The sequence below is a fragment of the Erythrolamprus reginae genome, chromosome 6 (genome assembly GCF_031021105.1).
Source record: "Erythrolamprus reginae isolate rEryReg1 chromosome 6, rEryReg1.hap1, whole genome shotgun sequence".
Lineage (NCBI taxonomy): Eukaryota > Metazoa > Chordata > Lepidosauria > Squamata > Dipsadidae > Erythrolamprus > Erythrolamprus reginae.
This window is the reverse complement of record NC_091955.1, coordinates 70,344,965-70,359,442: the sequence shown is the minus strand read 5'-3', so window position 1 is coordinate 70,359,442 and position 14,478 is coordinate 70,344,965.

Below are 14,478 nucleotides of genomic sequence, written 5' to 3'. Positions count from 1 at the left end.
TGGGCTTGCACGCATTAATCGCTTTTCCATTGATTCCTATAGGAAACATTGTTTCGTCTTACAAACTTTTCACCTTAAGAACCTTGTCCCGGAACCAATTAAGTTTGTAAGACAAGGTATCACTGTAATTATTTCCCTCTTTTGTCACAGCAGGTGGCCAATACCTGCTAGACATTTAATCCCCATGAATATGTAACCTTTCCTTGCTGATGCCTACAACTAAGGAAACTCCATGGGGGTTGGAAGAGGAGGGGGGAGAGATACTGAAGGGCTAATGAAAGCAACCCCTTTGAATTCTTCCTTTTCTTTATTCTTTATGGGCCAAGTGTGATTGGACACCCAAGGAATTTTTCTTTGGTGCATATGCTCTCAGTGTACATAAAAGAAAATATACATTTGTCAAGAATCATGAGGTACAACACTCATGTGAGTTGAAGTCCATGGAACACCATTCTCACCATTGTGGGCTCACTGCCCCAGTTTGGGGAAGGAACCCTGGCAATGCAAGAAATGAATGCAAACAATTTTAAAAGACATGACTTGATTTATTTAAGTCCTGGAATCTTTTTTACCACCCTCCTACTTCGGTATCCATCCTTCAAATGCTAAGTTAGCTGGGAACTGAAAACACACAGAGAGATTATGGCCAGAAATAACAGGTTTTGACCCCATCCGATGACCCCAACAAGGAATAAATGTCTTCCAAGAATGTTTTTTTTAACCTTTCTTTGCTCGTCCATATTTTCGGTCACAGAACAATTACACTGAATGCATACAGCAGACCATTCATGTTAATATACTGTAGTTTCCTACTCCCCACTCAATTTTAAGTCAAATTGCCCAATTGTTATGAATAGAATAGAATAGAATTTTATTGGCCAAGTGTGATTGGGCACACAAGGAATTTATCTTGGTGCATATGCTCTCAGTGTACATAAAAGAAAAATTTACATTTGTCAAGAATCATGTGGTACAACACTTAATGATTGTCATAGGGGTCAAATAAGCCATTGTTAAAAAAAAGAAATTACTTAAAAATTATTCATCAAGAAAAATATCCAACAAAAACAACTTGTAAAACTAGCAATCTATGTCACAAATCATAATATCAAATTGAAATGACAAACTGTAAACATCGATTGACACGAACTTTAAATTACAAAGAAACTGAATGAACAAACCCTTAAACCACTGATACGTGTTGGCACTAACAATTACATTAAAAACATATGGATAAAAACTTTAGGGAAATCTACACCACCAATGTGCTTAAACCACAGGCCGCAAAGCATGAAAGCCCCAGCTCTAACGCTGGCCCTCTACACTCTTCTTACTACTCCTCTTTTGCTCCAATTTCCTATCCCCCTTCCGTTTATATCTCTTTCCCTTCTTCCCCAACCCCCTCCCTTTCTTCTTTTCTCCTTCCCCACCTACGAGTACTATATAAGTAAATTATAAATGTTAGAATGTACCTTATATATATTCCCTTTGCTTTTCTGTACCCTGTTTTTAATGTATATATTCAATAAAAATATTTTAAAAAACAAAACAAAAAACAAATAAGCAATGAAGAAACAATCAATATTAATAAAAATCTTAGGATGCAAGCAACAAGTTACAGTCATACAGTCCTAAGTGGGAGGAAAAGGATGATAGGAATGATGAGATAGGAATCTTATCTTTCCATTGTTGCAGCATCCTGGCCTCAAATGGAGTCAAAGGTAGCTGGAGGGCAGTGGACTGAGAATGACTACTCAAACTTTTTAATCTAGATGTGCTTGTTAAATATGTGCCCTTTTCTTCTGTGATGTGCTGATCCCGGCATCTACCACAGTGGTGAAGCAAAATGAAGTACTGTACATGAAAAAGCAGACAAGCAGGCCACGTGCTGTGTGATTGCTGACGTAGATCTGTGGAAAGTAACAGCATCACCTGTCTTCTTGAAAAAGCTCTTGGGAATCATGAAGGTAAAATGGAGAGAGGGAGGGAGAAACTGCAACACTGGATCGTGTTGCTTTCGTGCTACTTTAAATGATGAACAGTATATCCTGCCTCAAGTAGCCAAATATCTATTCTCTTGTTTCTCTTTCTGACATGCCTGGTGACGTTAGCACTGTCCAAAGAGGGGAAAGGAAGAGGGAGAGAACTCACGTTCGACTGAGAAATAAATCTTGGAAGAAGAAGAAAAAAAACCCCTCTGCAAGGCAGTTGCTTCCCTAGTAGGGAATGGTTCTAAAGCAGTGTTTCCCAACCTTGGCAACTTGAAGATATCTGGACTTCAACTCCCAGAATTCCCCAGCCAGCGAATGCTGGCTGGGGAATTCTGGGAGTTGAAGTCCAGATATCTTCTTCTTTTTTTAAAAATATACTTTATTAATTTATTAAGAATGGGAAAGAGGGATGGGAGTACAAAAGGAGAAATAGGAGGGAGATGGGGTAAACAATCTTTTTATACAGCAGCATATATATGTTGTTGTATATTCATTTCAAACATTTGTCTATAGATAATTGTTTTGTATTCAATATTTGTATTTGCATAATCTTATATCTATAAAATATAGTAGTTTAGGAGCAACGTAGGGAAGAAAAGTAGTTTAGGAGGTGAGATAGGAAAGAAAAGAAAGAGAAAAAGGAAAAAAAAGAAGAAAAAAAGGAAGGGGGGGTATTACTTGCAAACTAGCAGGAATATGTATTGTGACGACTTAGTTTGGTTATGTTTGTTAGTTTTATAAGTAGGGGATATTTGTGAGTTATGATATTGGTAAGTTGTTAGTAGTTATCGAGTGGATTGAACTCAGACAGGGATTGTATTGATTTTGGTCAGAATTTCTGTTAATAATATCTTTCTTTTAATTTATGTTGAGAAATTTTGATTGGTTTTTGTTTTATTGTTTTTAAAATTAGATAACCATCTGTACCATTTCTCCCAGGCCTTGTAGAACTCTGAATCGTTTTTGTTTTGTATTTCCGTTGTTATTTTTGATAATTCAGCGCATTCCATGATTTTACTAATAATGGTTAAGTTTGTCGGGGTGTCTTCTTTTTTCCAATACAGTGTTCCCTCGATTTTCGCGGGGGATGCGTTCCGAGACCGCCCGCGAAAGTCGAATTTCCGCAAAGTAGAGATGCGGAAGTAAATACACCATTTTTGGCTATGAACAGTATCACAAGCCTTCCCTTAACACTTTAAACCCCTAAATTGCAATTTTCCATTCCCTTAGCAACCATTTAGATTATTACTCACCATGTTTATTTATTAAAGTTTATTAAAAAAAATATTTATTAAAGGCAGACGAAAGTTTGGCGATGACATATGACATCATCAGGCAGGAAAAACCGTGGTATAGGGAAAAACCCCACAAAGTATTTTTAAATTAATATTTTTGAAAAACCGTGGTATAGACATTCCGCGAAGTTCGAACCCGCGAAAATCGAGGGAAAACTGTATTGTGCGTGTGTTAGCCTGGCGGCCGTCAGTATTTGGATAATAAGGTATCTGTCTTCTTTGTTTAATTTCTGCCTAAAAATGCCTAGGAGGAACAGTTCTGGTTTGATTGTGATCTTTGTCGATATGACTTGGTCCATTATTCTTTTAATTTGTGTCCAAAATTTTTGGGCGTATGTACAAGTCCACCATAAATGATAGTATGTTCCCTGATTCTTCTTGCATTTCCAACATAGGGATATCTTCAAGTTGCCAAGATTGGGAAACACTGTTCTAAAGGATTTGCTTTCCTCATAATTAGCTGAAAGTGGAAATACACGGGTGATTTTGCATGGAACGTATTATAGTGCTTTACTATCCATTTCCTTGTGCTTTATTTGATCTACAATGCTCACTTCGAAGTGCATCCCGCTTAGCAAAACTCCCCTGCAACGTTAATTAAAACTTTCCATCTTGCAAGTTCAGACCCTTTTGAATCCAACTTCATCTCTCACAGCTAGGGGCTGATGATGAATTGCCCTCTACCATCTCAGCATCTGCTTCCTACGGAGGCTTTCTTCACTACATTATTTTTTTCCCCCAGGGCAATTGCTAGCATGCCTACATTTCCCTTTTCAAACTAAAATTAGGGCGATCGGTTCATGAATTGCCCGCTGATTAGTCTACTTTATCCCCAAAGATAAAAATTAATTCACTGTAATTCAGTGAGAGGGCTAATCTGGCCCCCTGTGCTGGTTTTCTTTAAACATTTCTTGTATGTCAAAAACACAGTTGCTTTTTCAACTCCAAAATTCAAAGCAACGAGGAGCTTTAGTTCTTTTAGGTTCCCATATGAGGACAATTCAAAATTCAAATGTAGGCATCACTCAACATTCAGACCCTTATGATTTATATTGCCACCTACTTCATTCCTTGGGTAATGACTAGGTAATGATGGCTAACCTTTTCTGGATGGAGTGCCTGTGCATGCCCGAATCTCCAAATTGCAATGTACACTCACCCCTACACATGCCCCATCCCCCATGCATGTGTGTGTGACCTCTGCATGTGCCCCACCCAAATGTGTGTGTGACCTCCAGGGGTGAGCAACAGACAGGACGAGGTGGAACACAGTTCCACCGGCGGGAATGAAGCTGCCTGCACAGCTCCAGCTGATTGGCGGTTGTTACTTCCTGGATTACTGGTGCTTTTTTTCTGTGCTGCTGCTACTGCTGTGTCTGCGCTCCTTGCTTTTTTCCTCTTTCCTCCTTCCTGGCCTTGGACAAGCTTCCCTCTCTCCTGCCTGGCTCCCTTCCAGCCTCACGCGGCCACCTCCCGCCTGAAGTGCAAGCAGAAGACGTGGGTGGAAGCCGCGCTGGCAGCATTTATGCTTCTGGTAGCACCCGTTCGCCTAGCTACCCAGCCTGAGGCAGGGTAGCGACCCAGGAAGGAGAGCACAGGAAACGTAAAGCAAATTGTCACCCCAGCGAGCGACACTGGTGAGGTTGTAAGTAGAGGACTTAACAGTTCACTTGAACGATGATGATCGTTCAAGCCACTCCCACCTGGTCACATGGCCGGCAAGCCACTCCCCACTCAGTCACATGATCATTAAGCCACGCCCACAAAATAAGCCACACCCACAGCGTGGCAGTAAAAATTATGGCTGCCCATTACTAGTGACCTCCCCTGCACACATCCCCCCCCATGCATGAATGTGTGACCCCCTGCACATGCCCCTCACACAGACACACAGCAGAGACCCAATGACTAGTCAACCAGTGGGAGGCACACATGCAGGTATTATTTCATCTAATCTAGTAACTATACAATAAAATGGACAGAAGGATGATAAACAGTGGCAAATCAGAAAGCTATATGCAGCTACTGATCACACATTTCTACGCTAACCTCTCTGTTGTTCTTCTCCATCATCCTGAGAGTTGAGTTGAATTGAGGCAGAGTTGAATTGAGGCAATAGAGGGCGCCGCTAGCCACCTATGGAATCCTTGCCATAGGTTCGTCATCATGGAACTAGAAAGGTAGATAACCTGAGAAGGTCAATAACCTGAAATTCTATAGATTTTAGTGGTCTTCAATCTCCATCAGCCACAACCAGCATAGCCAGTGCTTACTAATGTTAGAAGTTCTGGTCATCACCTGAAGGGCCAGTATTATCATTTCTAATACCAAAGATCTTTTAAATAAGTAAGTAAGTAAGTAAGTAAGTAAGTAAGTAAGTAAGTAAGTAAGTAAGTAAGTAAATAAGTAAATAAGTAAATAGATAAATAGATAAATAGATAAATAGATAAAATAATAATAATAATTATTATTATTATTATTTTATCTATTTATCTATTATTATTATTATTATTATTATTATTATTATTATTTAGATTTGTATGCCGCCCTTCTCCGAAGACTCGGATATAAAACAACACAACAAATCTAATAATAAAAAATTACTACTAAAATCCCATATATAATAAAATCAGTCAGCCAATTCATTTACAACCACACATTACATCTTGTAAACAGAGGAAGGGGGCTTGACCTAATTGCCCCATGCCTAGAGACATGAATTAGTTTTGAGGCTCTTGCGAAAGGCAAGGAGGGTGGGGGCAGTGAGAATCTCTGGAGGGAGCTGATTCCAGAGGGCCAGGGCCACCACAGAGAAGGCTCCTGGGCCCCACCAGACAGCATTGTCTAGCTGACGGGACCCAGAGAAGGCCAACTCTGTGGGACCTAACTGGTCACTGAGATTCATGCAGCATAAACTTATTCTTAGTGTCCACTAAGTCTATCCTTCTTATAATCCCCCAATATTAGGAAAGTCCTTGTCTTTCCCCAAGTGTTTGAGCTTTTTAAAGGCAATACAGAAAGCAAGCATCTGCATCCAAAAAACAAATCTTGCTGCAAGAAACCATTGTAAAACGCTAAAGCTACTAATCCTTCCTTTGCTATGTACTGCTAGTTTGATCCTGCTCAGTTCTATCCCACACTCACATAGCCGCTATTTTAAGTGGGGGCAGAAACCAGTGGAACAGATCTCCCCATTCAACATTGCTTATTTTTGAGTTCTTACATAAGTGTGTGATTCACTCCCAATTCTCAAGTGTCCAGAAGAACTAATTTTTCTCAATTATAAAATCTGAGCCTAGATTAACCTTTTGTTTTTCCAAAAATGTCCTTATGGGAGATTTTTAAAAATAATTCTTCTCCCTCTCCTCCTCCCCCTCCTCCTCCTTCTTCTTTTCTTTTCTTTTCCCTTTTCTTTTTTCTCTTTCTCTTTTTTTCTTCCCACCCTCCCTCCTTTCCTCCTTGCTTCCTTCTCCCCCTTCTCCCCCTTCTCCCTCCCCCTCTCTCCCATCCCCTCTCCTTTCTCCTCCTTCCCCTTCCTTCCATCCAACATCCATCCATCTTCCACACTTCCCTTGTTGCAATTCATTATATGCCACTCATTCACCCATAATTGGCTTTTTTCTGTGCACTGGAAGCAGGAGTGAGTTGTGGGTCATTTTGCTGCTGGTGCACTCAGGGTTGCACTAGGGGCACCTGCACACTTTGGTGTGCCCCTCCCAGCAATCAAAAAATAGCCCGGGAGCCTTTCCTCGCATTCCTGTAGCCGGCTGCTGTGAACGCCGACTTTATAATCAGCTGAGAGGTGGTGTGTATACAGTGGCATTCGCCCCGCTTTGCTGTTTCCCACGGAGGGAAATCAGCTGAGAAGCGGTTCCTTCGGGAATCATCACCCACGGTTTTCTAGTCTTCCGGAGTGTACCCCCTTCAGTGGAGGGGCGGACACCCCACCGTGGGGTGCAAGAGACCAGGTATGGCCACGGAGGCCAGGGACCTGCAGCCAAACCTCTCCTCTTCAGGGCAGTACTCGCTGGGAGAAGAGGGCCCCATAAGGAGGGTGTGGGGGGATGCCCGCAGAGGGCAGAGACCCCAGCTATCAATTCTTACTTTGCAGTGGAAAAAAATATCCTTGACTGAGTTTTTTAAAACTGAGCTCCTGGGGCAGCTAGGGGGCGGTACCTAATTAATATGTTAATTATGTTAATCTAAACTCAGTCCCTACCAATAAGACTTGCGCTAAACCCACGCTGGACTCTCCTTCCAGAAGCATTGGAGAATAGCTTCTGCGTGTTGTGGTTAGCTCTGGCCCAGCTCCTGCTCCAAGGAATGTGGAGGTGGATGTGGGGGAGATAGCCACATGCCGCAGGCCTGTTTTGCTCCCAGTAGAATGTGCCGATGAAGTCTCCTCTGACCAAGGAAGCGTGAGTGACAGGGAAGAGGGGAGTTTGGCAGGCAGCCCAGGAGGAGATCAGTCATCTGTATCATCCCTGGATTCTGAACAAGAATTAATGACACATCCATGCACACATAGAGTGATACATAGGAGACAACAACTGAAGGATTATTACAAGAGAAAATGAGACCACCTGTGGTTGGGTGGGGCTGCTGTAATTAGTGCTACAGATAAAAGTGCAGCCTGGTATTTTAGCCTCATGGCAGTTTATCTGATTCATTGTTTCGTCAAGATCGTGGTTTTCTGGAATTTAGAATTGGACTCAATTTCTCAGTTATTGGGTGAGCAATTGGACTGCATTTAACCTGTGCCTTGTGTGTACCAGAAAATCCCTTTGACATTTAAAAAGGGAGCTGTTTCTGTTTTTCTATTTATAAAAACTTTTGGGTTTTCCTTTTATCGTGTGGTGTGTGTATTCCTGGACTAATAACCCCGTAATTACGGGAGGTTGAGACACGCCAGCAACATCCAAGATAAACGGGCACTGACAGAACCATGAGGGGTGGGCAGCAGGCAGGACGGGGTGGAACACAATTCCACCAGTGGAAATTAAGATGCATATGCCACTCCAGCTGATCGGCGGCTGTCAATTCCTGGATTACTGGTCTCAGCTTGGCTCTCCTTTTTTTCCCTGTTGCTGCTGCTGCGTCTGCACTCCTTGCTTTTTTCCTTTCCTTCTTCCTGGCCTCAGATGAGCTTCCCTCTCTCCTGCCTGGCTGCACTCCAGCTTCACGCGGCCACCTCCTACCTGAGGTGCAAGCAGAAGACATGGGCGGAAGCTGGCGGCATTTATGCTACTGGCAGCACCTGTTCACCTAGATACCCAGCTTGAGGCAGGGGGTGACTGTCACCCCAGCGAGCAACACTGGTATTATGTAAGTCGAGAACTTAACAGTTCACTTGAATGATGATGATAGTTCAGGCCACACACCCTGGTCACATGGCCAGCAAGCCATTCCTACCCAGTCACATGACCATTAAGCCACACCCGCAAAATAATCCACACCCACAGTGTGGCAGTAAAAATTTTGGCTACCCATTACTGGATGTCATCACTGCTTTACTAACGGTTCTAAAGAACTGGTTAGAACCAGTAGGAACCCACCTCTAACTGGAAGAGATAATGCTGTCCAAATATACAGAGCTACACAGTAGGACTTGACAAGATACCAGAATTTATGGTGTGACAATTTAGGAAGCAGTGCAGAGAAATAACGAAGACACTTTTGTAGAAAAAACAATAGTAAATAGTTTTACTCTTCAGCGCAAAGAAAAATATATTCAGTCTGTCTTCTATTTACAGGAACAAACATTATGCAGTAAAGCTTACTTACAAGTAGATACAAAACCAATCCAGATTTCTCCGTATCAACACTACAGCTCTAACTCAATATCTTAACTCATGTTCAAACTACTCCAGCCAGCCAACTAACAATATTACCACCACCAGCAGCTAACAACTCACAGCTAACCACTGTAAAGTTGCTTTGCATTTTATAATGCTCTAGCCCAATCAGATTGCAGTTTACACCCAATGTCTCAGCATTCAACATGCTTACAACCTTCTTTTACTTTATATGATAATCTAATGGAATATCACCTAGGATTGAATTAATTCTTGACAAATGCTAGTTTACTAAAATTTGAAGCAAGTACAACTTGTGGTTTTCAGACACATATTGCAGTGACAAGAAGAGAAATTCCAAGTTTCACCAGAAAGTTGAGAAGATCTAACACCATTATATATTGGCACAGGTTCCTGAAAATTACAGCAGGTTGATATCTTGTGGCATTGTGAAATACTTTAACGTACGTATAAGTATGCACAAGACTTGCAATTATTTGGGATCTAAAACATGCAGCAGAGCTGTATCCAAAGAAATTATGGCACAATACCTTAAAAAAAAATGAAGTCTTAGAAACAAGCCTTGAAAATCCATTATTTTCACACTATAGATCTCAGATTACCAAGAATATTCAAGATAGTTTGCTGTTATACTGTCATACTGTCAGGAGCACTTAACACAGTCTGGATCATAATGTACAGACTGTAGACAGAAGCTGAACATGACTTTAATTAGGCTTTCTCAACCTGCTGTCTTCCAGATATGTCGGAATTACAATTCTCAGAATTTCCCAGCTAGCAGATTCCTTTATATATCCATCCTACATGAAGGTAGTGTAGCTGGCTGGAAAATTCTGGGAGCTGAAGTCCACAAGTCTTAAAGTTGCCAAGTTTGGGAATTCCTGCTTTAACCAGCATTTTGTTTGTTTGTTTTTTAAATGGAAAGAGCTGTCAAAACTCAGCTAAGTCATGAAGAAGTTGGGGGTTGGGGACTGGGTGCAACTAAATAATTCCTATTCAAGAGACCTAAACTTGAAAAATGAAAAAAAAATGAAAGGGATCCAGTGCTACTAGCACTGGACCTGTCTGGATCTCTTTCATTAAACAATGTCAGCTATCTGGATCGCCATCACTGCTCTAGCTTCAAGCAGGTCATACTACATTTCCATTCAACCTTGCTTCCATAAAGCTTAATATGGCATACATTTTCTCCCCTGTGTTATATTTGCAAGGTACAGTGGTACCTCTACTCAAGAACTTAATTCGTTCCGTGACCAGGTTCTTAAGTAGAAACGTTCTTAAGTAGAAGCAATTTTTCCCATAGGAATCAATGTAAAAGCAAATAATGCCTGCAAACCCATTAGGAAAGAAATAAAAGCTCGGAATTTGGGTCGGAGGAGGAGGAGGAAGAAGAGGGGGAAGACAGTTGCTGGTGAAGGAAGAAGGTGAGGTGAGTGCCCCCTTTTGCCTTTCCGTGCCCAGATGCTCCGGGAGGCAACCTCACACCGGGTGTACGGTAGGCAATGCAAGGGAGTCACCACTGCAAAGTGGTTTATTCCCTCTCCAAGCGCCCAGAGAAAGGAAACTGCTCCGCTCACTCTGGGCTGCTAAAGCCTCCTTAAGTGCCACCGAAAGGCTCCTCTGGCAAGGAGGAATGGCAGGAAACTGGCCTGGCCCTCATGCCGCTCTCAAATTTCCTGGCAAATTTTTCCAGGCTCGGCTTTTTAAGTAGAAAATGGTTCTTAAGTAGAGGCAAAAAATCTTGAGCACCCAGTTCTTATCTAGAGATAGAGGTATCACTGTACTTCTCATCTGAAACTCTAACCACTGTACCACATCGATTTGTGACCAAGGAGGAGAGCTCCTTAAATCACTTCTCTTTTCAAAATTACCTTCTCACATATTTCCCTTTATGGTGGAAAACAAACAAATATTTTCTGTCCTTCTCTGAAATAAAAAAAGCCAGAAAGGCTTCATTGTCAGCTGGAGAACAGTCCAAAAGGAAAAAGGCTTAAAACTCATCTTTGCTCACCAGTGTTTTTCTGCTTCAAGCTGCAGCCTTGATGGTAGCATATTCTAAAACTGCACATAAAAGCCATTCCTGCAGGCTGAACTGAATCCCAAAGTTACATATTTTCAAGAGAGAAGAGAAAATAAATGTACATTTTAGACTACAACATGCTTGGGAAAGCTGTAAGACTCTTTGTCGGTGTTTGTTGCCAGAGTGGTCTCGAGGCAGCAAAGGTGCTGGAAAGAAAACAAAGATCCTTGGAAAAAGTCAAATTGCGAGAAGTTGGCCCTGAAACACCAAGCAAGGTCTGGAGAGCAAACCTACCTTGCCTACCTGTATTTGTTATAAAGTTAGGGTTGCTGTGGAAACCATAAAGGTAATTTTGCTTGAGTTCTCCTGCATGCAATTTCTGAATTCAACCAGTTCCAACCTCAAGGTTTCCACAGCAACATTAGCATCAACGAGTGGTATCCTCTGGTAACCTAGTGTTCTACAAGCAAAATACTTGTACAGTAAACTGCATATACTCAATTTCAATATCAAGTAATCTTCAATTGGGACTTTAAGGGAGGAAAATTGAAAATGGGCTGAGCAGGTCAAGATGATCAGAGCATCTCTTGTGCATTAAAGGTAATTCTCTAAAGGAAGCAAATTACCTTGATCCAGTGTTTTTCCATGTTTTCTGCCAAGATTTGTGAAGTTGCTTCTTGAAGTTCAGTTAAGGTAGCTTTCTTCAAACCAGAGGTGAAATGCTACCTATTTGCAGTAATGGGCAGCCAAACTTTTTACTGCAACACTGTGAGTGTGGCTTATTTTGTGGGTGTGGCAATGGGAGAACCACCAATGGCCGCCACTATCTGTACACCTGGACCGGGACAAATTGTCAGGGGTGGGCAGCAGGCAGGACAGGATGGAACGCAGTTCCACTGGCGGAAATGAAGATGCATGCGCAGCTCCAGCTGATCAGTGGTTGTCACTTCCTGGATTACTGGTCTCGGCTCGGTTCTTCTTTTATACCCTGCTGCTGCTGCTGTGTCTGTGTCTGTGCTCCTTGCTTTTTTCCTCTTTCCTCCTTCCTGACCTCGGACAAGCTTCCTTCTCTCCTGCCCGGCTCCCCTCCAGCCTTACGTGGCCACCACCCACCTGAGGTGCCATTTTCTTTTTTCAGCCTCGCTGCACAAACCATTTTGTGTATGCCCAAAGCATTCTGTGCATGCGCAGAGGGTGAAAAAGCACAGGTGATAGCGGAGCGAGGGTGCGCATGAGCAAAACAAAGGCAATGGCTCTCCCATTGCCTTATATATAGCCCTGTAAAAATGCGGCAAAACAGACTGCTTGCCGCACAGGAACCAATCACAATAAACTTTTCATTTAAACCATGAACATAACACTGTTACATGCAAAATATCACAGATTCTAACCCTGTGCTTTTTTATTATTAATATCATTTCCAGAATTCATATGATATAATTGCCAATGTCTTGCTTTCCATTTATTCTATATTTTCCCATCCAATAGTTGAGTTCCATGATATCAGAAGCTCATTAGCTTGAGAAGCATATTACCTTTCTGTAGTAAGTCATATGTCGTAGTTTATCTTGTCTTGCATGCAGTCATAAAGATGAAATTGCTTAGCGTTGTATTTTTTTTCAGAATACTGACTGATTTTTTCTATATCACCGTTGACTAATAATATATGATAACAAGACTGCTGTCATTATTGTAAAATTAATTGAGGTTTGCTCCTCATAAGCATTTATATAGTCCAACATTGCTTTAAGTGAGCCAACTTGATCATTTTTATAAGTCACCCACAGTGTCTCAGAGTGTTGGGTGGACATATACATTTTGGTGCAGTGGTTAGGATGCACTACTGCAGAGAACATAGCTGAAAACCTTCTTTGAAATGACCATAGAATTAAGCTTAAAAAATAGCCTTTCATGATGCGTTATAAGTCTGGGGGTAGAAAAATTTGGTGGCTAATTTTTCTGAAGTTCTCCAGGGAGAAATTGGATTCAGTTTGAAAGAAGCTCATCTCAACTCACACGATATCTTGGTTTTTAACTGGGCTCTGATGAAACCCAATTTGGTTTAGTGGTTAGAACAGGAGACTCCAATTTCTCATTTAATCTTAGGCACAAAGCCAGATTGTTGCTTGTGAGACAGTCGCCCTCCCTTAGCCCTAGGAAGGAATCAATGGCAAGCCGCTTCCAAAAATCCTTGCCAAGAAAACTACAGGAACTTGTTCAGGCTGTTGCAAGGAGTCAAATATTAACCAAAAACATACAATTAAAACAAAAACCCTTTATTCCGATAAGTGACCCTGTGGTTAAGATAGACAGAAGATGTTGCAAAATCAAGCCAGTCCAATACATAATTAATCTTTTGTCTTAAAGTAGCATATTTTCCTCCAGTAGGTGCTGAATTCTTTTCCCCAGCCAGAGAATTGAATGCAGTATTATATTTTATTCAATGTATTTTCCAGTTTTATATCAACGTTCCTCAGTAGAGTACAAAAAGCAATTTATAAATTGTTCAAGGAAAAAAATGACATGCGTGGAAGAATTAGTTCTGCATGTTTTATAGACTAGCAATGCCTGCCTAGAACTAGATGCTTCTCATACGAGCAGTATATTAGGGCAACAAAGTTCTATTTTAAAATAGCAGGTTATTATTTTTACTTGGGCTGGGGGAGAATCTTCTACTGTTGGCAGGGCATATTTTACCAGAAACAAAATAATAATAATCCCTTCAACCAAAATCTTTTTTTGATCTCACATACCCAAATTTTGTATAAAGTTTTAGACAGCCTTTTAGGGTCATCCTCCATCAAAAGCATCCTTCTCTTTCACTTCACATCATCATCTAATAAAAAGCTTTCCCTTTTGCATTAATACCCTGTTTCCCTGATAGTAAGACACCCCCGATTGTAAGATGTATCAGGGGTTTCAGGGGGGTCGGCTAATATAAGCCGTACCCCGAAAGTAAGACATATGTCTTACTTTCGGGGAAACACGGGGGTATTGCCGGGGGGGAGCCCGATGACGTCGCTTCCAAGCTCCCCGCGCACCCCTGGCCTTCGCCTCGCCGCGGCGCCACCACCTCTTCCCCGGCTTTGTAAAGCGAAGGACGGCGCTGGTCCGAAGCGAGCCGAGCGGGCGGCGGCTTGCAGCGAAGGCGCTCGTCCCAGCAACTGAGTCCTGCCGAGGCTCGGCTGCAAGCGGCCAGCGAGGCCGACCGGCTCCGAGGCGAGCGGCCGGAGCTGCGCCCTCCTTCGCCCGCCTCCTTTCCGGCAGGCAGGTGGGGCTGCCCAACTGCACAGAGCGGCTCCTCCCCTCCAGACACATGCTTCCCCGACACGTGTCTGCGGCTCCACGCGTGCACG